The 27,679-nt window shown below is 43.0% G+C and overlaps 1 protein-coding gene across 2 annotated transcripts in view; it reads left to right on the top strand.

Moving 5' to 3' along the window:
• Positions 1–27,679, top strand: part of FYN (FYN proto-oncogene, Src family tyrosine kinase) — a 212,369-nt gene that overhangs the window by 33,983 nt on the left and 150,707 nt on the right. For both annotated transcript variants that reach the window (XM_066607097.1, XM_066607090.1), the window contains exon 2: positions 15,723–15,837. The gene's annotated coding sequence lies outside the window, so the exon portion shown is untranslated. The remainder of the gene's footprint in view (positions 1–15,722; positions 15,838–27,679) is intronic.

Here is a 27,679-nt window from a genome sequence, read left to right as displayed (position 1 = left end):
TGCTTCTGTGCTGCGGACCCAGAAAACCGCACAAAAAGGGAGCATGCTGCGGTTGTTTTACTGCATGTGCGATCCGAGCGCCGGGGGAAAGTGACATCGAAGGTATTTAATTACTTGCGGGTGCCCACTGATTTCCTATAGGCGTGGATTGCACATGCGGGAGACCAGTGCATATTTAATAAATCTATTTTCCCTGTGGACATTGGGCCTTAGGTATGTTTTTTTCAGAAACACAGCAGCGTTTCATCATAAAACATGCATGGGTTGAATGCGCATATGTGTTCTGGGTTAGTGCTGGCCGGGGTTCTGGCAGCATGAACCCTCTGATAGGTTCACTTTAAGGCCTCATGTCCACGGGGACAGATCTGCAGCGGGTCACCCGCACGTGTGATCCACGCCCCATAGGGATGCATTGGACACCCACAGGTATTTAAATACCTGTGGATGTCATTTTCCCTTGAGGCGCGGATTGCGTGTGCGGGAAAACACCCGCAGCAAGCCCCATTTTAGTGCGGGTCTCCCGCGGGGACAGCCCTCGCAGGCTTCTATTAAAGCCTATGGAAGCTGTCCGGATCCGCGGCACACCCGCAGCTGAATTCCTGCTCTCCGGCGCAGGAGAGCAGGAGTTCAAAAAAAACAAAGGAGTGCATGGCACACGGCACGCTACTGGCGTGCCGAGCACATCCGCCGGGCCGAAGAAAGAAGATCTGGCCGCGAAGATCTTTTTAGGCCTTATGTCTGCGGGAAAGGAGACACCCGCTGCGGGATTCTGCATGAAGAATCCGCTGCGGGCCTGATTTTCCCCGTGGACATGAGGCCTAAATGTGCTAGATTTATCACAGTGACTCTGCTGAATGAGCATCTTCAAACTATCTAGTCTAACTTTATGCCACCTATTAGTTGGCATACTTTTAGGACCTCAGAACCCCCTTAAAGGGCTTGTTCGGATTGTATATTTTTTTTAATTCCTCCTAATTTAGTATTATTTAGGCCTCTTTGACACGGGCGACAGCGATATCGGCATGAGAAAATCACAGCGATATCGCATCTTGTGGCAATATCGTGATTTTGTGTTGCTACAAAGTCGCGTGACTCACTTAGATTAGATTTGTTTTGCTGATGCACTTGTGATAGTACTAAGTGTGCGGAGCGTGCAGCTAGTAATGACAGGGGTCATCTTGCCTGCTGCCCCTGGATGTAGGTTATTGCCATGCCTGTGCCTTGTGCACCATGCCTTACCTCCGGGCTGGCCTGGAGAGCCCAGTGACAATGAGTGCCATGACCTCCTCGCTGCTTATTGTAAGCACATGTTAGAGACTCACTGCCTGCATCTGATTATTAAGTCTACTTTGTATTGTTCTAGGTACAGAAACAAATCCAGATGCAGGTGAAGCACTGGATCATAAGGAATAGCAACGATTCCATCAAACAATATTACTTCCTAGTAGGCAATAAAGTATATTTAATAGGATATCTAGTACATAAAGCCTGCATGGAAATGTTTCTGAATGTCCAGAACTGGAGATCTATGTGTAGTGATCATGGGAGAGGTTGAATGAATACTACAGGCTGCTTCCATTCAGTCTGAAATGGCAGATAACAGGGAACAAAAGAGGCTAGATCCACACCATGTTTGGGATGAACGTTCAGCGTATATGCCAAGGTACGCCGGGCTCACACAACCGTATGGTAATACTAGCCTAAAAGACTGCATATCCCTGCGTATTGTCGCGTTTTTACGTGCGTATGCCTGCGCAGGTGTAGGGTATTTATGCTCACTGTCTTGTACTGGTTTCCTGGCTTCTTCTCTTTTTTTCCAATTTCCTTTTCATGTCTCCAAGCATACGCAATGTAATTTTGAACACACCCATAGAGAACAATAGGGCACTTACGCATGTAATACGCTGCAAACTAGAACATACTGCATTCTTTTTTACATGCGCAATGCAAATATGTTCGTCTGAGCCTGGCCTAATATGCATGTAAGGGCTCGTTCACACGAGCGTATAACACTGAGAGTCTCCCGCAGCGTTGTTCACATTGCAACCCATGCTGGCAGAGAACTGGAAAAGACCACGTATGGGCGGCGATTGGCACTGCGCATGCACGGGAATCTGATGTCACGGACATGCGCAATGGGACTTTTTTAATTACATTTTTTTCAAATTCCCTGCTCTGTTCTTAGCGGGTATGTGTATGGAAACGTTGCCCATACAAAATCCATGCGTATGGACAGCATTTCATACGCAGCCCATTCAAGGGATATGTGGAGAAAGAGAGCATGTGGCGATTTATTTCTCCTGCGTATCAATATGCAGTGTCTACACGTTGGTGTTCACAGAAGAATGAAAGTCTATTGACTTTCATTGACTCCATTCACCGCATGTTACGCAACAGGAAAGACGCGTGCGTAATACACGGTGACATATATACCTTGTATGTGCTGGAAGTTTTTTTTTATTAAAAACTTTATACAACTTTTTTGACACTGTTTTTAGTCCCTTAAGAGTACTTGAATATGCAATTGTTCAATCACTAGTATAGTACACTTCATTACATATGTACTGCATTCTACTATTCCTATGATATCAGCTTATTAGACTCTGCAGGAGGCAAGGTCTAAGGTCGAGTTACATGGCAGACACAGAGGTCTTTGTCAGGCCTTTGGCTGCTATGGGGACCCATTGGCACCTTGTGATCACACTGTGGGGTGCCAGTGGATGACAGAAGGAGCCCCCTCCCAGGTCACCCGCTTACATGCTGCAGTTGCTATTGATTGTAGTATGCAAGGGATTAAAGTGTTAAGGCCCATTTAGACACAACGATTATCTCTCAAAAGATGCCTTTTGAGTGACGTTTGAACGACAATCGTTGTGTGCCTTTAAGAGCAAGGTGATTGCTCAAACATTGAGCGATCACTTTGCGCTCTGAGCAGGGTTTGCAAAAGACAAGCGGGGCCGCTTGTCTTCTGCATCCAGCTGTTCTCTGCTCAGAGCGCCTGGCAGCGCTGTGTTATTTATACCTCAGCTGTTCACAGAGCGCTCGGCTGTTATACAGCTGTGCGCTCCGAGCGGGGTATGGAGAACACAGCTTGACCGCTCTGTTCTTCATTCCCAGCCTGTCTTCAGGGAGCGGGATACAGCTGAAACAATAGTATCAGCTGTATCCCGCTGTGAAGCCCTGATAACTGATCGCTGATCTTTCAGCACGCTGAAAGACAATGATGAGTGACGGCTTAACGAAAACTGCACGATGTCTGTGCAGTTAGACACAACGATTATCACTCAAAAGATGGCTTTTGGGCGCATTTTGAGCGATAATCGTTGTGTCTAAATGGGCCTTTAAGATTTCAGGTTTCACTGTTCCTTGCATTTAGAGCAGGAGCCTGGCTGTCTATAGTCAGCCAAGTCACCACCGTAAAAAGATCTATTTGCAAGTTTGACACCCATTAGTAAGGTTAGTAAAAAAGCTTATTAGCTGTCACTAAAGGGTGAAATCAAATGAACTGTGGTGTTTTCGTGACAGTTTTTAATGAGCTTTTTTTTAGCTAAAGCCAGAGATGGATTTAGAAGTAATGGGAAATATAAAGGAAAGACTTACTACTTATTCCTGCTGGATCCGCTTGTAGCTTCAGCTCAAACAACTGCAGTCATGCTTTTCCAAAACGTGCTGCGTGCAACTACCCATAGAGCCCTTTCTTTACAGAAATCGGTGAAGGTCTGAACTCACCAATGTGATCTGCTGTAGCCAGCACAAAGCTTAAAGGGGTTGTCCCGCGCCGAAACGGGTTTTTTTTTTTTCAACAGCCCGAGACAACCCCGATGCAGGGGTTAAACAAGAACACCGGACAGCGCTTACCTGAATCCCCGCGCTCCGGTGACTTCTTACTTCCCTGCTGAAGATGGCCACCGGGATCTTCTCCCTCGGTGGACCGCAGGGCTTCTGTGCGGTCCATTGCCGATTCCAGCCTCCTGATTGGCTGGAATCGGCACGTGACGGGGCGGAGCTACACGGAGCCCCATTGAGAAAAGAAGAAGACCCGGACTGCGCAAGCGCGTCTAATTTGGCGATTAGACGCTGAAAATTAGACGGCTCCATGGAAACGAGGACGCTAGCAACGGAGCAGGTAAGTGAAAAATTTCTGATAACTTCTGTATGGCTCATAATTAATGCACAATGTACATTACAAAGTGCATTAATATGGCCATACAGAAGTGTATACACCCACTTTGTTTCGCGGGACAACCCCTTTAAGTAATGTCGAACAGAAAGTCCAACCTTGTTGATCAAAAGTGACAATCAGAGTTTGGGTTTTGGGTATTGAATTCTTTGGTCCCACACTGCACCTCTGAGTTTACTCGTACTGAGTTTTGCTTTTTCCCCCCAATTTCAGTAGGGTTTTCATTTTTCCATTTGTCGCCCGTTTGCTTCTATCCCTTTAGGATTCCATATTGTTTGCTGGAAAAATATCACTGCAAACTGAGAAAACAACAAACACATTTATTTCTGTTTATCTATTACTATGGGCAGAACAGAAAAATGGAAGTGCGCTAGGTAGACAATACTAGTGTGATTGCACCCTTGGGCTGGCTGCACACTAACTGGTCACATGCGGGAGCCCGTAGAGAATCCGACCCTGTGCCCGGCTGGCGTCTAGGGCAGCTTCATATATGCCAGAAATGCTATGGATTTTCCGCAGTGGATCTTGCTGCATAAATTCCGTAGCACTTACAGTACAAGCCAGGTGGAGGAGATTTCAAAAATCACAAATCCACAGAGTTTTTGAAAATCACTGCAGATTCTAAATCCACAGTAAGTCTAATTACGCTACGGATTCCATCCCTTGAAATACGAGGATTACAATCCACGGCAGATCCTCGTCAAAAGCCGCTGTGCGGATATGGCCTCTGCAGTGTTCGAGCAGATTTTCGATTCCGCTACGTGTGAAGCCGTTCTTACAGAGTTAATAGTAACTGCTTAAGTAGCTTTAAGCTGTATTATTACTAAATGTCATTCAGAAGGGAAGCCCTCATTTCAACATGCATCTGCTTAGTAGGAATGCACGAAGAATATTGAATGCCATCATTTATTATACGTAGAAGGGTTGCAATATATGACACCGCTGTTTCAAGTGACCTAAATGGTAAAACAAATAACAAATATAATTAAATGTGACAATGCCCACAGACAGTGAGGCGGTGACATTTACTGAGGATAGCAGTGGGCAAGAGAATGTCTGCAGTGGCGAACATAGGCGGTTTTTACTGAAGATCTTGTTATAGAAATATGCCTTTTGTTTCATACAAATCCTTTGTGTTCAGATGACTTAATACGCTTCAATAAGGTACGACTCAGTGATTCTAAGGGATTCTTAGGACCCTGATCCTAAGGGAAGTCTGCAGGACAAACTGTTGGCACGCATGGGGTTCCCTGGCACTGCTTTCACCTGTGCCCTGTGTACAAAGGCTTAAACAGATAACCATGTTTGCGGAGACTTTTTTCACGCGTGAAATTTACGCCCGTAAAATGTAACAAAACGAAGCCATTGATTTCACTCGCTTTGTTCTCACAGGCGTGTTTTTTGCTACGATTCCTACGTGTGAGAAAAAATAGGCTTTGCCAAATTTTTCTATTTTTTTTTTTTTTGCTTCCGCAATAGTGCTGGGTTTGAACAGTAAAAAAAAATGAAGACATAACATGTTCATGCACAAATACGTTTCATTGCGGCTGGCGTTTTTGCGCACACAATCTGTTTAATCCCTTAGTGTAGCAGAGCTTACTCACTGGAATATAGGGCTCAGTCACACAAACGTATTCACGCAGTGAATACAACTCATTGATTTCAATAGGTTCATTCACAACTGCATATTTTTCATTTGCATTAAAAAAAACGCAGCGTGTTCTATCTTGGTGCATATTCTGCACCCAAATAGCCCATAGAAGTGAATGGGTGTGCTAAATGCACAGGAAGAGCTTATTCAGACGAATGTATTTTTCATCAATATTTGGAGAGCCAAAATCAGGAGTGGAGAGAAAGTAGAATGGAAAGATTTGCACGTCTTGCATATTTTGGACCCGCTCCTGGGTTTGTCTCTCAAAATACTGATGTAAAATACATTCGTCTGAATAAGCCTGCGTTTTCTCTGTATTTATGTAACAAATCAATAGGAGTTGGTGTGTGTTTTTTAAATGCGTAAATACGCTGCGGAGTTACGTGCATAAAAATACGACGATAGGCAGAAATACGCACGGAATCAGTATATTTTGACCTGTGAATGCGCTGCATATTCCCAGACCGCAGTATTCAATATGGCTGAGTGAATGAGCCCTGGTGTACAATCATGTTTGAACATTCAAAATCCTCATATCGACATCTATATAAAAAGGTGTATTTACAGTTGTATATATCTGCCACTGATCCTATTGTAAAAAAAAGGGAGACGTCACATCGTGATGTTTTCTTGGCTCAATGTTTTTTCCATTGACTTCCCCAGTCATCTTTTACCCCTATTTTACCGACCGCAGAAGGATTGAAGGCTGGGCTGATTCAACCTTGAGGCGGCTACCTGAACCAAGCGGGGATTGAACCTGCAACCTTCAGTATGTGAGCAACAGCTTAGGGCTGCATTTCTGCTGCCTTAACACTGTGCCATACAGGGCTCATTTAAAAAAAAAATAAAAAAAAATAAAAAAAGTACGAACCAAGCTTTATATCTCTAGTATATAGATGTATAGTAGTTGAAGTTTTCTGCCATAAGCATGTCACATTATTCTTGCAGTCATATTGGAAATTTATATTTATATGTAAATAAATGGCACTCAAATGTCAAATTTCACTCAAAATATTAATAGTTCAGACAGTTTCAAACCTATGGTATATTATATGTGGAGCTCTATATGACTACACTGAAGAAGGATATACAATGCATTCGGAAAGTTTTCACTTTTTTTTACATTTTGTTATTTTGTGACCTTGAGCAGATTTAAAAAAATCAAGTTTCTCCCATCATTCTGCACCTAATACTCCATAGTGACAAAGTGAAAACAAAATCTTAAAAATCTTTGTAAATTTCTTTGTAAAATATTTTTCAAAAAATGAAAAACTAGCATTTTGTATTCAGGGTCATGCAGACTGTTTCAGCCTCCCTCACACAAGCGTTTTTCAACGCTGCATTTACTGCAGTTTCAGCAGCGTTGGCATGTGTTTTGGCTGCATTTTCTGTGAGAAAAAAAAACAATACTCAGCAGGCGCTGTCCGGGTCCCTCGCGCTGCTCTCCAGAGCTCCAGGCATGCTTCCGGGCATTTTTCACTGCCGCCAGACCATCTTTTACTAGTAATGGGGTTTGAAGACTCTGCCTCCAGCAAGAGATTGCTCTGATTGGCTGAGCCGCGGACAGCCCCATTGGAATTAGTAAAAGCGTTGTACTGTGTTTCCTCCCTCTGCACTGTGACAGCCCTTCAGAAATGTAGCTCTGGGGGCCTCCCATTTCTTGTGTTCATGTCTGAGACGTTGCTCCACCTTGATTGGAGTCAGCTGTGGTAATTTCAGTTGATTCGACAACCCCCCACTCCCCTGTCTTTATAAGGTCTCAAAGCTCACAATGCATATCAGATCCAAGACCAGGCCATAAAGTGGAAATAAATACCTGTAGAGCTCAGAGACAGGATTGTGTGGAGGCACAGATCTAAAGAAGGCTGCAAAAAATGATCTGCAGAATGATGCAGCCCAGCAATTTGACCGACTCACAAAAAGCTTGGTTCAAGGAGTTCTAGTTATGATAGAAGCGAGCTAGAGAATTTTACAATTTTAGGGGAAGTAGATGGATGTGAGCTGGCATGTATACACTTATACAAATCTGTTCATCAGATGTATGGATGAGCTATTTGTTTCTGTATGAGACAGTTGTTTGTAATGTGATACTCGGTACTCCTAATGTGCCAAGTACACTGATCCCGGCAATATTATCGCTATGTCAGCCTATTCTTTTACCTTTTATAGTTTCACAATAGCAGCATAGCCGGGGGAAGATTATACCATGAGGTGTGTAGGTTGTTCTCGTCATTGGAAAGGCTTATTTCACACAACAAAACCCACATTTTCCATTGTCCTTACACAGATTACATGAGCTTCATACAGCATGGGAAGAATACAGGAAATGCAGTACGTCATTGCAGGGAGGAGGGTGGTTTCCAACAGGAAATAGGGCTGTAATTTGTGCAATGAGGAAAACACTAGTATAATATATATTAATACGACATGCGCACAGTCATATCTGCACCTGGTCATTGAATGGGCGAGACAAGTCACTGATACACTATTGCAATGATTCTGGCAGTTGTTTGTTTAAACTGTAATTAATGAAACTATGTGCAGACATAGCATTTAGGCCTTGTTCACATCAGTGGCTGAAGTTCCTTTCAGAGCCGCCTTTGCTGATTAATATCAAAATAAAGGGCAAATTAATGCTGCATGTGGCACTATTTTGTCTGTAAAATGCCAGACAGACTGCATTTCAGTCAGTTGAGTCAATTGGGTTCCATCAAAGGATGGCTTCTTTTGGCCATAACGAAGCGGGAAAACGGAATCCTAAATACTAGTCTGAAAAAACCTAATAAGTATAAACAAGGTAAAAAAAAAAGGGTCTGAAAATCAGACAGAAATCGCACCCATTCATTATATATGCACATTCCAAGTAAATCAAATTGCAGCATGTCTTATACTTGTCCAAGTTTCGGCATATCAGACAGCACAAGGATGGGATGCCTATTTGCTGACCAATGCAAGTTGCACCCAAGAGTCTCAGGCGCAACTTTTCAAAGGCCTGTGTGCATGTACTCTAAACTGAAAGTACAGTTTTTCTGCTTCCCCAAATATACTGTGTTTTAGCCCATAATGTCTTGGAAATCACAGGGCTGGGATAAGAGGATTAGTGTTTCTTGACAAAACACACCATGAGGTTGCTGAAACGTCCACACAGATATATTTGCATATCCAATCCATAGAGCAGCTTTACATCACTAATAAGTACTGCATTTCCCTAACCAAATTTAGCATTTATTACCAGATTTGAACACAGTTTCCATTAGAAAGTTAGAAATCCTTCCCTCTTTATTAAATGTTCAAAGAATGTAACACCTCATTTACATGAAGCCCTCATGAATAATTAATTGTGGGTGGGTAGCGTCTTATTGCTTACACCCCTGGTGAATAGCTGATATTGTCAATGGAAATTTAGTAAAACGAAAAAAGGTTAGTCCTGTGTTAGCCAGTAGTTCCATTTGTGTACAGCACATTCTGTTATCCTCCATAATCATGCCTGACAAACAACTCTGAGCGGTTCGAAAGCTTGCTATAACATCATGTATTTTTGTTAGCCATTAAAAGGTATCATATCTACAAGATTACTTGGTTTCTTTTGCTGGGAACAATCAGAATCTGGAAATTTAATGTAATGCAACACCCTTTCACATCAATGGGTGAACATGAAATGGATGCTAACTGTAAAAGTGTATGTAAATGGGCTAACCACGCTTCGTGGACTTCCCTCGCTGTCTTGAAAACCTTCTGGTACATTGTGAGAGGATAGCTAGTGGTTAAAGTGACCATTGACAGGGCAAATTCCATGTGCGGATCCACAGCAAAAAACGTTGTAAAAAGATTTTGATGAAGTTTTTGAGGCAGAACTTGTCACGGAAAATCCACTGCGAATTTTGCAGCATTTTCGCACAAAAACCTACACCTGTTTTTAGTAGCTACATTGCTCCCACTCACCTCGAAAAATATGGCATAGTCAATGCACCATGGTACAGCTTCTCCCCCGGCAGTCTCTAGTGAGCACCAAGCCACTGGTCAGGTGATTCCACTTCTGAACACCAGCTTCTGTAGAACTCTGTGCGGATCGTCTTCAGCTGCTGGGAGGAGCCAAAAAGCAGCAAAGGCAGCCGAGGGTGAACAGCACTTGGGTGAGCACTGCCGCCTTGTTCTAGAAATCAGCGGAGGTCTCAGTAGCAGGACCCCCACTGATTAAAACTTTTGACATGTGTATCTGACATTTCAAAATTTTCTGAAGAGTGTAGCTACGCTTTAAGTGCAAGTTGTGCCTGAGAGACTTGCATTGGACAGTTGAATATACATGGATACAGCACATTCACATGTGTTGGCTTGTCTTATTTCTTGAAACAGAGAGAAATAAGACACAAATCCACAAATTGTCTATATTTATAGCTATAGGCTATAAATACGCTACAGTACTGGAGGCCTAAGGGCAAAAACACATGGGCGCATGTGCTACAGAGTGTATTAGTTCACAAACCACGGTGTATTGCGTGCGAGTTTGAAAAAAAAAAAAAACAACGAGAAGACAGGTCCTGCCCTACCTTTCTTGCATGTAGGAAAACTTCATGCGGGAAAGATAGGGCAAGAATCCTGATAGTGATAACTAAACCATTGAAATGGTTTTGTTTCATCCCATCATGTGGCTGTGATTGTCACGGCCTCATAACGGGACTTTGACACAGCCATCTGTTTAGGACCATCACGACCGCAGAACAGGACAAAACAAAACAGTTGATTTCAATGGTTACGTTTTTACTATCGGGATTCTCGCCCATTAATTGTAGAGTGAGAGAAAAGAGAAGGCAGGACCTATCTTCCTGAAATTTTTTTCAAACTCCTGCTCTATGGCGCGGAGTTTGAAAGACCCAAGAAAGAAAAAAAAAACATTCATGCATAGCTATGCTCCGTAGCGGCGAGCGTGGGTGCGAATATGATTGTCTAAAACCGCCTTAAGGCTGTAGTCAGAAAATGCAGTTTAGGTGTGGTTAGAAAACGCACCAAAATCAAATGTTTTTATATTGGAGTAACTGCAACCACATATAAAACCATAGTAGAAATGCATACAGCTTTGTGTTACAATTTTTACTGTACCTCAACTGCACCAGAATGCACCCTAACAGAAAAAGTCAGGCTGTTCGTGAAACTGCAGATATTCTAAGTAGTATAACATTTTCTCCCATTCACCTTTAACAAGTGTGTTAACATTTAGGCCTCATGTCCACGGGGAAAATCAGATCCGCTGCAGATTCTACATGTAGAATCTGCAGCGGGTCCCTCCTGCCCCGCGGACATGAGCGCCGAAAATAAGAATTTAAAAGTATTTACCATCCGGCGCGGGCGGAGAAGATCAGCTGTTTCTCACGGCCGGATCTTCATTTTCGGCCGGCGGATGAATTCCTGACGCCGGCGGCACGTCGCCGGCACGTCGCCGACGTGCCGCGCGCATGCGCCGGGCACATCCGCCGAGCCGAAGCAAGGAAGATGCGGCCGTGAGGAACAGCTGATCTTCTCCGCCCGCGCCGGATGGTAAATACTTTAAATTCCTATTTTAGGTCTCCCGCGGATCCGGACGGCTTCCATAGGCTTCAATAGAAGCCCGCGGGAGCCGTCCCCGCGGGAGACCCGCACGAAAATGGAGCATGGTCCGGATTTTTCCATGCTCCATTTTTTTTTAAATCCCTTTTATTGACGATCCGCGGGTATTTATCTACCCGCGGGTGGTCAATGCATCCCTATGGGATGCGGATCCGCATGCGGGAGATCCGCTGCGGATCTTAAATCCTATTTTGCCCGTGGACATGAGCCCTTAGGAGTGAAGAATTGAGAAAAATGTCTACAGTTAAGTCCAAAGGTATTGGAAATCCTGCAAATTTTCTGTGCAGAATTGAGTGGAAAATCCACCGCAGATTACAGAGCAAGTGGATGTAGTTGGAACAAATCTTAGGCACATGCTGTGGAATTTTTACACACAAAAATTGTTGTGCGGTGTGCAAAATCCACGTAATGTGTGGTCCTGGCCTAAGGATCTTTATACACATGAAGGTCAATTTGTAACAATGAGTGCTGATCAATGATATAGTAATTAGCCAATCAGGAGGCTGGAACCGGCACACATCATGGGGCGGAGCTACGCGATGATGCGTACAAGGGGGCGGAGCCAAAATGCCGATGCTGCCGAGCGGAGAAGAAGGGAGAAGACGGATCTGCGCAAGCGCGTCTAAAAAGGCAAGAAGACACCGAAATTAGACGGAACCATGGCGACGGGGACGCTAGCAACGGAGCAGGTAAGTGAATAACTTCTGTATGGCTCATATTTAATGCACGATGTATATTACAAAGTGCATTAATATGGCCATACAGAAGTGTATAACCCCACTTGCTGCCGCGAGACAACCCCTAAGACAGGCTCCGCCCACAGCTTACAGGTCCTGCAATTTACAAGCCCCAACCTCCCTCTTAGGTCGGCTGCACATGGCAGGGTTGAATTCCATATGCGGAAGCCGGCAGCAGAATCCGACCCTGTACCCAACCGGAATACGCGCATAACTGACATTTCTTTCTTCTTTCTGTACCCTGGTGAGCCGTCGGACACTTGCAGCACGGTTTTAGTTTTTTTAGTCCTGGCTTCTCCTGTGTTGTCTCTAGTTGATGATGCGGAATCTGCGACCTTTCCGTAATGTCATTGCGGAAGGGCCGCGGTATCTGCGTCATCTCCTAGGAACGGAGCGGCATGACCTACGCACACTACGCATGTGTGCCGGCCGGCACTTCCACAGTACAGATAAAGAAGAATCTGGGCAGTAAGCGGGGTCACCGGCTGGGCACAGGGTCGGATCTTGCATGCCAGATCCGACCCGATCGTGTGTAGGAGGCCTAATATAGTCTGTGCTGCAATTCCTGGAGTGCTGATTTTGAGGACTGTGGTTGCAGACGGTGCCGGTCTATGACTTTGTCAGAATGGCTCATCTCTTAGTCATGCACAACACATTGCTCGTACTGCCACAGTTGTGCTTCCAAAGGTTTGAGGATCAGTTTGTTGTTGTGTAATTTGTATCTGTTTGCATTTACGGACTCCCCTGAAGGTTGCATAATCTAGTCCCAGAATCTCCATATGGTGCCTCCACAAAACACTGCCATTTACGTAATACTGCCTGCTACGGCACATGACTGTCTTCTCCCCCATATATAATGTGAGAGGCGCTGGAAGGACAGCATGACTCTGTGATACAGCATGAGCTATAGAATGTGACTGCTATGGGCACACATCTGTGCAGCGGTGAACCAGGAGTCCCTGCACACATCGGTGTACATGAGATCTCTCCAGCATGTCGGGGGTGGTCTAGCGTGCTAATAATCTGCACATTGTTTGGTGTAGGATTTGTCAAATCTCCTGTTTGTCGATTACAGTGGCTGCAGCAAAATCTGTGTAACAAACAGTGCACTGTCCTCTAAGGAAAGACTGCATTTACAGCAAATCTGCAGATTAGGCACATTCAGCCTCTTTGTCCTGCTACAGGCTGCCAAATGATTTTCCTGACACATGGCACCCCTCGTATGCTGCAGCAACGGCTACGGAAAGCATTCCCTTCGAAACCCAGGGAATTCTGTTGTAGGAAATAGTAGGGATCTGATGAAAGGAACAGGAAGTGAAGACATGTCCTGCGTCTTTAACCATCTGTAGAAAGCAACCGACTCCTCTGTCCTGATCTGAATGAAGGGTTACAGAACACAAATACAAAAAAAAAGAATAAAGCAATACAAGGCAATGTGTCATGTTCTATCTGAGAAGATCCTGGAAATAGCGGTGGAGTGAGTACAGATCTGCGGATGCCATGTTAATAAAACGGATTGTCATTTAATTGTCATGTCAGTTTGATACATGAAATCAATATGACAAAGCTAATGTTACTCGTCTGCTTATAAATAGTTATTTTTTGCTTGTGCCAGGCTAGTAGCTGCAGACAACAGCACTAGGCTCAGTTCACATTAGCATTTTTTTCGGCGGATTCTGTTTTACCAAAATGGAACCTTATAAAATGGAAGTAAAACTGATGAAAATGGATTGCTTTTCATCTTTTTCAGTCTCCCATTGACTACAATGTAAAGAAAAGAAATCTGTTTTTGTTCTGTTTGCAGTTTTGTTCCAATGTAAAAAGCAGAATGAAGCTGGAAAATTGAGGAACTGATTGAAAGGGAATGTCTTTAGTTTCAATGCCTTTCTATGGGCTGGAAAACTGAAACATTTTCTTTCCATTTTGCTGATCCAACAACGGAACAACTAGACAAAAAGCAAAATCGCTCAGGCAAAATGGTGAGAGTTAAAGGGCTAATTGCGTTTTTTTGCACCGATGACATTTAAGACTGCTTTGCATAGGTCAGTGCAGTGCTAATGACTTATGTGGCCTTGCACGCTGCTATATGAATATTATTTTATTGACTCTTTCTCTAAATTGTGCTGAAAGCTTATTTTCATTGCTTAAGCGTTCCATATGTCTTTTTTTATTAAAGTGTCAAAATTGCTTAATTCATTCTACAGTGAAAATGATTATATTTAATATAGATACAGATATATCAAAGATGCAAATTGCAGGATTATATAACTGATCAAAATGAAATAGGGAGAGATTTGTAAGTTAGAAGCAAGAGTGTAAAAGTACAAGTCAGAAGGAATACATGAACATAAATCGATGACTTGGTTACTTGGTTTAATGTATAACATATAGCAAAACATAATTTGGCATTGGCATGGGTACCCTATCCTCTACATACTGCCTTGGTGCCTTTTCCTTTATTTGTACGCCACCATGGACAGTAATTTATGTACACTGTATATGTGTTTTTTAACACATTTATAGTATCTCCTCTTAAAATGCCTTTTTTTTCCATAGCCATTTGACTTGGTTTTGTTTTAAAGGTTGTCATCATCCCTTTAAAGTGATTGTCTCACCTAGATAACCCCTTCTTAAAATGAAACTGCCCCAGATATCAGCTGATTGCTGCAGGTCCTAACCCCAGACTATAAGATGTTGCGGGAAGAGCTGCATACGGCTGCCCATTTTTGCTGTTATTTGTATTGATGCGTCAGGTCTCTTGCACTGGCTTTCTGATCTGACTCATGAAGAAAGCCCCACTACAATGACCATATGTTATAATCTTGCACATGGAAAGGAATGGAGAATCCCTTCCAACCAGTTTTCGAGTTGTATACAAATAACACTATTAGAACTCATTACATGTAGTGGTCTGCGTTTATTCCTAGACTCACATCCATCAAGTTCAACCCAGTTAAAGAAGGACACTAAAATCTTAAAGGGGTTTTACAGGACCAAATGTACAGATACCTGATGAACAATAAAGGTGGCCAAATCACCACAACCACTTCAATCAGCTGGTTAGTGAGGACACTTGGAGTCAGACCTATACCAATCTGATTTTGGTGGGTTAAGGCCTATTTAGACACCAATTATCGCTCAAAATTTGCTCAAAAGCCATCTTTTGAGCGATAATCGTTGTGTGTCACTGGACTGATATCATGCAGTTTTCGTTAAGCTTTCGCTCATCATTGTCTTTCAGTGTCTCCTGCATCCTCCGCTGGCAGCGCAAGGTGATCTCTCATCTTGAGCGATCATTTTGCGCTGTAAATGACACAACAATGATCTCTCAAAAGTCACTTGAGCAACATCTTTTGAGCGATAATCGTTGTGTCTAAATGGGCCTTTAACCCTAATCCCTTTAAAATTGATTGAAGACCTTGATCAAACAAAATATCTTAGTGGGGCATTCTCTAATATACCATAAAAGAGAAAACAAATGATCTGCTTTCCTTTTTCAGTGCTTTGAGTCAGAATTTTCTTAAGTTTTAATATTTGTTCTTCATTCCCAAAGGTTTGTACGAGGCGGAACTATCATGTCAAAAGTGTGGGAGGCTGACATCTGACTTCAACACTAGCATCAACAGGAGATCTCCTTTTCCAGTGAAGACTTCTTCAGAACTTTTAAAGTAACGTCTTACTTTTTAGTTTTTTACTTTGTGTTTTACATTTTTCAAATTAAAGTGATTACTAGATACATTACAGTATATACTTAATTAGGGCCTGATGAGAGGTCTGCTTTATATGGTAGCCATCCACCAGTGGTTTTCACCCTGTCAAACTATAAGAGCTGGAAATAAAGCTCTCGACTCTCTCAGCCAGCGCCCAGACAGTTAGTGGAAAATCACACGCATAAGAGTTATGTATACGTCCATGTCTGTGGACTATGTTCGCTGCATACATTTTTTTTTCAGCCAAGGTCTATTGACAAATCATAAACCCAGAGAACACAGACCCCATATTACTCTGTTCACTTTAGCGTTTTGGCTTCCATCCTTGATGGAGGTAGGATCTGTTTTTTAACATGTCACAACCTCAGGGATCAGGGTTTTTTATGGAAAAGACTAGCACCACAGGCTACACTGTTCTTGTTAAAAATGGAGCAGGAACCAAAGAGAACAGAAAATGACACTTTTGTGAACAGACCCTCAGCCAAGTGTGCGCCAGGGACCTGGTTAATAGTAAAATGCACCATTCACAGTCTTCTGTAGCAGCGCTAACTACAATATCCCCATACGTTCAGGTCCAGATTTGATTTTATAAAATCAACTGCAAATCTGCTGGTGGATGTTGCTGTATTTCCACACATGTGTAATGTGAATTTTATTGCGTATTTCTCAGCGTATTTCCACACTTTACATTGATCAGAAATTTAATCTACATTTCCGATATTGCAGTCCACATGGGAAATTTACATTTCTGGTACATGTAGATGTCCCCCAATAGTGGCATGCACAATGCTCTACAAAAGTACCTATCACAGTGGTGCTCTTATCCCTTTATACCCTGCTCTGTTCTACTTTACTTGGAGGCTAAGATGGCCATACATATTAGTTGAATATTGGCTGCACCCACTAATTTCTGCAGGACTGGCCAACCATCTAATGTATATGGAGGTATCCCAAATCTCCCCCGATGGCTGATGACAGATGAAAAAAGAATTGGGCAATTGGATATTCAACATGACTGATCCTTTCGTTCTCAAGGGAAATAACCCATTGCCAGAGTTGTCTGGCACCAGCTTATTCTTCTTCGTATTGAAAATACATGCATGTTCAGTTATGGGGGAACAAAAGGAATAGCTGTGGGTCTACAGCTGTCGAATGTGTATAGCTAGCCTTACTTTGAGCAGCTGTTCTTAGTCCTTCCCTAATGCCTGAGGCTGAATACAGAAGTGACTGCAAAGGTTAACTATTCTTATGATGCATGGTACATTCAGGAACATGCCTATTCAATCAGGACCTGAAAAAGGCAGTAGGGTGTGTTTAGCTGTCTTCTGCTAGGACCTAGGAGACAACTGCCACCAGCTGGTCATCACTGCCTTACACTAAACCACAACTTCGAGAATATGCTTGAAGGTGGGCTTTTATGTCAGCCCGAGAATCAGGTTGAAGACCAATATAATAAAGACATACGTATATGATGCATAAACAGTTCTATAGAAATCTGGGAACTTTACTCCTTGAAATATATAAGATCCATGCGTTTCCAGCTAGCTTGCGTTCAGCTTGTTTCTTGCAGTAATGAGCATTTCAAGTCTTCAAACCACATGTAATTTTCACTGTTGGACTTGACGATCTGTGTGAATATTAGTGCAAGGGGAATAAAGCCTAGCTTTTTGAAATGCTTGAACAATTCTTTAGGCCTTTTGGATACAACAGCATTTAATTACAAAGGTCATTGACTTTGTACACTAAGGAATCGAATAACAAACATTACATTTTTTCTAGACTACCATTAATGAACTGCTGCCAGCCAAGCACTTTTGTGCTAGCACATATACCTTGCTGTTCTGTTCAATAGGAACATACGGGCACAGTATTTCAAGGGAGTTTTATTTAAATAGCACTACAGGAATGTGAATGGATGTGAAGGGCAATAGAAGCAAGCATTGGAAGCCGAACATTTACAATCTTGTCCCCTTTGTAAAAGCAAGAATGTATAGTTTAAATGTGACAGAAAGTTAAAAGTTACTGCTCAGATGTATTGTAGAGCCCCAATGTGTATCGCTCTGGAAAATGGCATTTTCTACCAGTTTATAGTTTGAAATAAATTATGGTTACTTCTGTGAACAAACACCTTTCGACAATCGTCTGCCATGAAAAAATGAAAATTAAAGACTGAGCACATGTTGTTACACAGCTGTTACTATCTCCCCTAATGCCCAATTCTGGAGTTGTTTGCCTTCAACTCTATCTTCCTTCTGACCACTTCACATTCATGGCACCAAGGGGTCAATAAACGAGAAGCACTCAGCTCAGCATATATTCTTAGTCTGCTTATACCATTTCATTTATTGTAAACCCAACCTATAAATGCTTCTACATAAATGCAGCATGAACTTCTAAGGAGACTAAAAGCCTACCTGAATGAGATTTGAATATACACTCATTCACAGGAAAAATATTGCACTAAGAATGAGCTGTGGGAATTGAATGAAACTTTATATGTATGAATACCGTGATGATGTATGTAAGTGATTACAATATTAAAGTGAAAGGATAGGATAGGTTTACTGGGGAAAACTATAGAATTCAAAGGAGGCTCTAGTACCCTGTTGTGCCTCCTCTAGCTGGGATGCATGATGGGAAACGGTCAGGCATGGAGGCACTCATGAAATCAATGGGAGCTGTGCTTGCAATTACAAGTGCCCAGTCAGCTGATTGGTCAGGTTACCGAGCCGTGAACCCAAGCCTATCAACTATTAATTACCTATGTTGAGGATATGTCATTAATAGTATTTGTGCCTGGAAAACCCCTTTAGAGACTGGCGTGATAACCAAAGTTCTGATATGGTTATTTTTCTGTGACCATGGACTTCATGGAAAGTGACAGTCGGTGACAACTACAGCCATTATAGTTGCAACTAGAGATGAGCGAGTATACTCCCTAAGGCACATTACTCGAGCGAGTAGTGCCTTAGCCGAGTATCTCCCCGCTATTCTCTAAAGATTCCGGGGGGTGGGGAGCGGCGGGGGAGAGCGGAGAGGAACGGAGGGGAGATCTCGCTCTCCCTCTCTCCCCCCCGCTCCCCCCTGCTCCCCGCCGCAACTCACCTGTCACCGGCGCCGGCCCCCGAATCTTTAGAGACGAGCGGGGAGATACTTGGCTAAGGCACTACTCGCTCAAGTAATGTGCCTTAGTGAGTATACTCGCTCATCTCTAGTTGAAACCTTTGAATTGCTGGAACATACTAACAATATGATAGTTTACTATCCTTTTTCTGTCTAATTTTGATATATGGTCATTTTTTGGGTGGTAATCCTCTTTACTGAAACAATGATCCACATTATTAAGGTAATAGAACATCATACGAAGGCTCTGATGTGTCTGAAGCAAAGTGTTATGATTGGCTAACTTGTAACATGAGCAATGCACATGAACAATACTTGAAGTACATGCAATGGTTTTTCACATTAGAAATCATTTCTACTGTTGCATATATCTTGCTCCTTTATTAACCTCTAGTGAACAGTATTAGTAAACTTTTAGTGCAGTAAAGTGTTACAGTACCTAGCAATGACATACTACTGCTAATTAACTGGGGCAATACTGCCCTATTGGTGTTAGATATTAACTTAGGTTTCCATAGTGTGATATTTTACATTCATGGAATGCATGAGTCCTTCCAGAACAGGATGTGATGTTCCAGAGGAAAACTGTCTCACGTTGGGCAATCTAGTGGGAACAATTATTATACTTGTAAGTATTGGAATGCAACTTCCAAGTTCACTGTTATAAATAAGAAGATCTTTACACTTTAGCATAGGCTATGAACAGTTCTTAATCCAAAAGCCTAATATTCACTGTGTGTTGTAATTATTGCTATGTCTAAAATGCATCATAGCAGTTAATTGTAAATCATAATCACCAGATAAATAGACAGACTGTAGGGATATATATATATATATATTGTCAGAGCAGGCTGCTGCCCAGACTCACCTGTCGCTGGAGCCATTGTCCTCCACAAGCTGCACGCTATGAATGGTTCACCACTGGGTCACTACAGTCTGCCCTTAAGGTCCACCACCAACCACATCTACTTCCACTATATTAGACATCCTCTCCCCATGGAGAATGCCTAAGCATTTGGTCTCATTAGCCATTGTGGGACAGTCCCCTTTTGTGTTTATCCCTGTTCTGTCTCCTGCGTAACTCCTGACCATTCTGAATTATGTGCTCCGTGATGTCGGCTCTCTTCTTTGTTATGGTTTGCTGCCTGCAATGAACCTCATTACATCTACTCTGCTGCCAGCCGTGACCTTTATAAGTTTCCCAGCTATGAACCTGTTCACACCAGCAGGTACTGCGCCTTGGCCCTGTGCAGCATTAGCTGCCATACTGCTAGGACTAACTGTGCACCTTACAGTTTGGGTACCCTACAGCAGAGCTGGTATCATCCTTGGAAAGGTCAGGGGTGAAACCCAGGGTTCCACAGGTGGGTACTGGTCCATTATGTCTCCGGTATTATTGTATCTTGTCACCACCAGGAAGTACTGGTGGAGACAAGACTGACAGTCTGGTTACGCCCCTTATAGCTGATTGGCTGCTCAGCTGGCTGGCGTGCAGGTCCTGGAAGGACACTAGGGTTGCAGAAGCAGCTTGCAGAGAAGGACAGCGGCAAACCTGGGAGCCCTGGCGGAAAGAAGAGCAGCAAACCTGGGAGCGGTGGCGGGGAGGAGAGCAGCAAACCTCGGAGCGCCGGCAGGAGATCCACAGTCACCGGCAGCAGTCAGAGCACCGGCCGCGCAAGGAGATCCAGAGGATGAAGAGGCTGCTGCAGCAGGGGAGGACAGCGGTAAGCCTGCGACCGATGGCAGGGCCGTCAGGACATGCTGAGGCATCGGCGGCAGGAGAGGAGCTATTGCTGAAGCGCAGAGGTGCCAGCTACAGGTGACATGCAAGGGAGATGGCTGCTCTGGGGAAACTCCTAGCAGCAGCGTGTGTATAGATTGTTGCCGGGGCTGGACGGTTAGGGTTAGGGTTCCATGTTCATGTTAGGCTTAGAATATTCACTGTAAATGCTTCTATGCTACCCCTATAACATGCAAGTATTTACAGCTAATAATGTAAGCCGAACATAAACATGGAACCCGTAACCCTAACCGTCCAGCCCCGGGAACAATCTATACACACGCTGCAACTAGCACCTTACAGAAGTCACCCAATCGGGAGCAAGGGGTGTGACAGGGCGTTCCTCCATCCAAACCCTGTCAAACTCCTAGCTTCCGGTGGTGACAAGATACAATAATACCTATGTCTCCACCACCAGAATGGGTTGAGACAAACTGCTCGCCCTCAACCACGCCCACAACATGTGATTGGCTGGCCAACAAAATAGGTGGATGCAAACTACACACCCCCAACTTCAGATTGGCTTGTCGACACATTGTGGACCGGCTGTAACCCCAAAACCTGAGTGCAGCAAACACACCAGGGAAAGCAGTGTAGGATGCCGGCGGTAGCATCATGAAAGTTTTCTTGCCGTCCAGAAAATACCAGCCGCTCCTGTCAGTTCTGTGCAGAGCCGCCCAGCACAGCGGGGCAGTGGGGGACCAACCAGAGCTATCAGTCCGGTACTCGCCATAGCTGAACATCACAGTACTGGAGTGCCCTGAAACACAGCTGTCAATGCCACCCTCGGCAGAGCCGCACATAGCAAAGCGCAAGAGGGTTCAAGCTTTCAACCATCACCGGATCGTGGGGCGTTATGGAGGTGTTCCCTGTCACTGTGTCCGGCCAACCCCTGTTTCCACCCATACTTCCAGTGGAGAAATAATGCAGCGGTACCCCCCAGGTGTTGCTTTCTCAGATAGCCCTAAATTAAATCCACGTGTGGCAAGGTGGATCCACATCTATTTCTACACATGCACACACATACACATAGTGAACAATTTTTTAAATTTGGCTTTTAATTAGATTCTATAGTTTTCCTCAGAAATAAGACAGACAATGCAGTAAGACTGTCTGCTAATGTTTCTTCCTGTAACAGGAAGTGAGTAAGATTCTTTCTCACTGCTAAATATATGTAAAAGTTGATGTATGATTTGTACTAAAGGCAACAATACAAATAAAAGACATTCCCTTTTTTGTAATTTAGTTATGTAGGTTGATTTTCCACCAAGCAAACAGTGTAAAATACATATAACTGATAAACGTACAGTATTTTGACTTACTGCAAAAAGATCATTGGCTTCTTTTTCCATTGATACAAATAGAACAATACCATTTAGAGGTAAAATCTAGAAGCAAGGCTTTCTAAAATATTGACATATATTGACTGAGTGTTGTCCATTGGTCACATTGATAGTCACGTAATCAGCACAGTGCTTGTCCTGCGTCAAAACTGTTAGGTTTTGTACTCCTACACAAAGTTTACAAATGCATTACGCCTTGATTTCCTTAAAATCTCCTTGTATCAATGTATCCACCCTTATCAGTGATCACAATATTTATTTGCCTAAATAAATCCCAAACTACAGAAATGGCAAAGTTTAACTTGACTATGATAGTTTTCTGCAACAAGTTTTTATAAGGCTTGGTTCACACGGGGCGGATTTGTTGCAAAAATCTCGCGGCTTGGCCACACATAAAAGCTGCGAGATTTCTACGGGAGAGCCGCAGCTTCAAAACCCGTGGCATTTCGCCACTGGTTTTGGAGCGATTTGGCCGCCAGCATTTCATTGCGGCTTTCTCTCCCCATAGAGAGGAGTGAGGCGGCATCGGAAAAAAAAAAAGAATTCACATGCTGCGGCTGTCAATTCCGCGCTGCATCACAGTTTCCGCCTGGCTTTGCTGCCACGGATTGGCCGCCCCATATGGACGAGATTTTTGCAAGATCTCATCCACATGGCTGGCTAATCTCAGGATTAGGAGCTGTGGGTGGATTTGCCACACAGAAATTCTGCACAGAATTTCCGCGGCAATTCCGCCCCGTGTGAACGCAGCCTAAGCCATGGAAAAGTTATTGTAATCCTAAACAAGAAAAGCCTTTGAAAAGCAGATGAAAGGGCAAATTAACTCTGGCATAGAACTTTTTCTTAGCGCTGTAAGCCTCAAAACAAACTTTACAACATCTGCAGCTTATTTTGTTCAAATTGATGATTTGGGTGGAGTATTAAAATGAATGAGCAGTAATTTACTTCAGATAAAAACAAAATCACTGAAAACTTTTTCATCTATAGGTTCTATGCTAACCTATGCATCTCCATAGTTACAGACAACAAACAAACCCAGTGTAGTCTGATCCTACAGTCATACTATTTAACCAATGTTAGCTACTTCTTGACAACCTGCCGAATATATTTTAGCATGAAGTACGGGATATATGATGGCAGTATGACTGCAGAATCACACTAGACAGTGTTTGGGGTCTATTACCATGGAGACACATAGATTTTTGCAGGAGCTGTAGAAACTTGGTGATGGGAAATTTGAACTCAAGACCTATTGGAAGTTGCCTCATTTTTCATTGCCAGATGCATTGGGACCATAAAAAATGGTGAACAAACGCTTTAGCACCAAATACCCCAAATTACACTCTTTGCAGACTCTTTGTGGTCACTTTATTTGACTGAATGTAATGTGAGGAATGTGCTGATATAAAAATAATGGTCTTTATTTCATCAAAGCAATGTGGAATATCGTGGTAGCCTAACAAAAAAGAGATGGCCATGAAACCAGCAGATACCATAAATGGTTTAATTTTTTTTATGCGGTCTCAAAAACTAGCAACAAACACCAAATATTCACCTCCTCTTTCACCCTGTTCTGTCCCATGCTGAAACCCAAAGGGTGGAGAATTGGTTCCTTACCCAGAGGCGTCTTTTATCTGTGAAAGAAAAAGTTTGGGCATTGAAAAGAGGCTAACTGTATGTTGTACCTCTGCTCACTTTAGATCATTCCCACCAATCCAGTTGGTTGAAAGCAGAAGATGGAAGGGATCAGGGGATCTCTGCCAGATTTCCATAAAATGTTTTCGTTCAAGAGTTTACAAGAAAGGGTTTTGAGCTTACAAATACTGTAGTCATATGTTTTATTTTTAGTTTTAATTAATTTACTTTTCTACTTGTATTGACCCTAATGGTAGGAGAACTGAGAAGACGTGTAAAAGTATGAAGGAAGTTCTGTTCAGTTTTCAAATAATCTATAGCTAGTTATGTCACAAAACAAATGTTTCTCACAATTTATGACTTATCATATCTTAATATGACCTTGCTTGAGAGAAGCTGGTCTAAAAAGTCAACGAATACTTAGTGTACTAATAGCGTTGCTAATCCATTCACATGGGCTCTCTTCTCTGCTGAACCAATGGACACACCACAATGTGTAGTTCAGGAAAAACAATAACTTTGGTGTTTCCCTTTAACAGGAACTCTTAACTCAGAAGGTAATGGACCATCAAACTGAAAGCGGAGTGTCCATACCTGTCAATCCCTTAAACCCAGTGCTCATTAATGATTAAAGATACATTCTTTTATTCTAGAATTTGTGTTCATAAAACTAGAACACCGAGCTCCTAAAGTCCTTACTTTCTTCATTTGTTACAGCCAGCTAGATCAGCTATATATGAAGAGAAGAGTCCCAGGTTTCTGTTTTGTTTATGAGAATATAATGATATAAATGAGTGATAAAATCAGAATGCGGTAGAACTTGTATGTACCAATAACTCTTCCCTTCCACATGTAGAACCATATACTCAGCACTGCAGCATTTCTAAAATAACTACTTGAGGTACTGTAAATGCTTAGATGCTGTGAATAAGCACCCACCTAGTACTCCCAGCTTTAGCCTGTTCTCTAACTCTGAATTTCAAATAAAGGGAACCTGTCATCACTTATAAGCACCATAAACTAACTTAATGAGCTTTATAGGGCAGGGGCCGAGGAGTTCATGAAAGTTATTTTTGCTTACCTGGCTCCCTGTTTCCTCTCTGTAAACCCTAAAAATTGGCGCTTAGTCCATGCATTGGACTCCTCTCTGTAGTCAGTGCACATGCACACCCTGTTCTCTATGAGGGTGCATGCTTGCTGACTGCAGAGATGTGTTTGATCGATCTGTGATGATGGAAACCTGTTTGAAAAGTGCCTACTCTACTTTTTTTGTCAGTATCAAATGTGTAGACATCAAAGCAGTGTCAGACTGGGTTGGCCAGGGTCCACCAATAAAATCCAATCTCAGGGTCCACTGTACTGGTACATCCTAGCATTACCTGATCCCTTTTAACAAATTTCCGGCCACCGCATTCTCCATATACATCAGTAGAAAGATGGCTGCATTTGTTTGTCCCCACTGAAGTGTATGGAGAGTACCGCAGGTGGGAGCTGGGGGGACCCAATGGTTACGATTCCATAGGTGGCATGCATGGCATATCTCGCAAAATATGAGATCACATGCAACAGTCACATCATAAAAATGCCTAAAAATTGGCCTAAAAATGCACCAACATGCATTTTGCAAATTGCAAAAGAGCAGTTTTCGACTGACCTAACGTCCGTGCGGTTTTGCAGGTGAACAGTAGTTTTACCTACAAAACTGTGGGTATTAAAAGTTAATTTGAAAACTCTGCCAATTACAGTAAAACAGAAAACCGGGGGGGTTTGCTCGTGACCAGTCCTGAGAGATTGCAATTGCCAGAGCATGATGGGAGTTATAGTTCCCTATGGAGGCGAAAAGGATGACGGACATGTGAAAATGACTGTATTTTTCTTACGTACTGTGTATTTTTCTACATGGTAGTAGCCTCCAGCTTGGCCCTTGTCTCACATGGTTTCTGTCTTGGGAGCCATCTCAGTAACTTTCTGCCTAGCCCTTGCCTGGGACTAATGGCCCTTTTACCTCTATGAGCTGGTAACACGTGTTCAGGCGATGCTAGGCTGAAAGCAGTAGGAAGATGCTGCAAGATGTTTGGCCCCTGTAGCAATGCCAAGAGGATGGGGCCCAGGAGAGAGTATACTGGCTGGTCTGTCAGTACGCCTAGATGTCATCTCAGCCAGCCAATGCATCTGTATACAGTGAATAGATAAACTAGACAGTTCCTTACATGGAAGTAAAGATTGAATGGGATACTGTATGCTGCCTTTCTGTATGTAGGCCAGGTGGTGGGGGGCTGGGAGCCCACTCCTGCTCAGGGCCCACCAGGGCATTCACCTGTTCCCCTGTAGGGCAGTCCAAGCCTGCATCCAAGCAACATGCATTGGTATATCAAAATACGAGTTCTAATTCAGCAATTAATTACACACATACAGTATGCATGTGTGTAATGCAAATCACTTGTGCTAGATGAAAGATCTAATAGAATTAGGAAATTATGTGACCTGCATAAAAACAATGACTGCGAGCCAACTCCATATTTTAGAATTGCAGTAATCTACATTGAGAATATTTTCCTACAAAATGTTATAATTCTTAGGAAAATATCACTCCATGTAAATGGGTTCCTCAAAAAAAGCCCTTCCAATAGTTAATTATGTCTGACTGATTAGGGCCAAAATCTTTACATAGTAACCGAGCATAAGACAAAAACAATTAACAGTCCTTTAGTAAATCTTCGCGTCAGCTGTTCCACGTATAATCTGAAATAAACAAACATCCTTTAACTCTCTTTTGTGTGTCGTGTCAGTGCTGCCGTACCATCTGTCACACTCGGAGACCCACATCTGGGGGGAAAAATATATGAATTGTTGCCTAATAGGATGGAAGATGCTTAGCTTTAGAAAATTCAGCTGTGCTTCAAAAAAATTATCATAAATAATCAACCTATTCAACATTCTTCTAAAAGGTGCTCAATCTTGGGATTTTGCTGTGTGCCTCTTTTGAAGCATTTTCCCTACTTTGTTTAATTTCCATCCACATTTTCGTGATTTACATACATTCACCTTCTTGTGTCATGTACAGACCCAGTACACCACAACTAGTGGATTGGCCTTTGCCTGTCTCTTGCACAGTATGTAGAAAATGGAAAAGATAGCTACAATAGCAGAGATTTATTACAGTTTTTTCTGTAATAAAGGGTTTTCGCGGTTTTTCAGGGTTTTCTGTTTTGTTTTTTGTGTTTTGTTTTTTTTTCTGCTCATGGTAAAATTAATAAAAGTGCTGATACCCTTCCCAGGTTGCTACACCTCATTTCACACCCTGGTGTCTTTCCAACCAAACAGCAGTGTTTTCCAACCTTTTCAGCCTTGGGGCAACTCTGGGAAAAAATGTTTACGGCGCGGCACCCCTACCAAAAGGGAGGGGGGGTAGGGGTTTGGCTATGGTGAGGTCAGGGGCGTGGCTAGGGTGTAGCTTATTATGACATATGATTTTTACCTCCATCGTTATAAAAAGGACAGGGCTGTTTAAAAAACGCCGGGTAGAGCGCTGGAGCACTGGGTGGCTATTGATATACATTATATTTAAAATTAACATGCTGCGAAATTAAATTCCGCAACTAATGTCGGTGTCCACACGGGTTTTGTGCAGATTGTTTCCACACCGTGTGGATGATTTTTAAAATCAGAATGGTGTGTCCCCCCCCATGTTGGTGGCCCCAGTAGTAATAGCAACCCCCTATATTGGTGGCCCCGGTAGTAATGGTGATCCTCACAGTGGCCTCGCAACTAATTATTGCAGCCCCGGCAGTTATAGGTGACCCCCTATTGTGGCTCTGGCAGTAATAAGCGGCCCCAGTAATAATAGCAAACCCTATTGTGGCCCCAGTTGTTATAGCGACCCCTATTGCGGCCCCAGTAGTTATAGCAATCCTTATTG

Source organism: Eleutherodactylus coqui, chromosome 1 (assembly GCF_035609145.1).
Source record: "Eleutherodactylus coqui strain aEleCoq1 chromosome 1, aEleCoq1.hap1, whole genome shotgun sequence".
In the NCBI taxonomy this organism is placed as follows: domain Eukaryota; kingdom Metazoa; phylum Chordata; class Amphibia; order Anura; family Eleutherodactylidae; genus Eleutherodactylus; species Eleutherodactylus coqui.
This window is presented reverse-complemented; position numbering and strand designations above follow the sequence as displayed.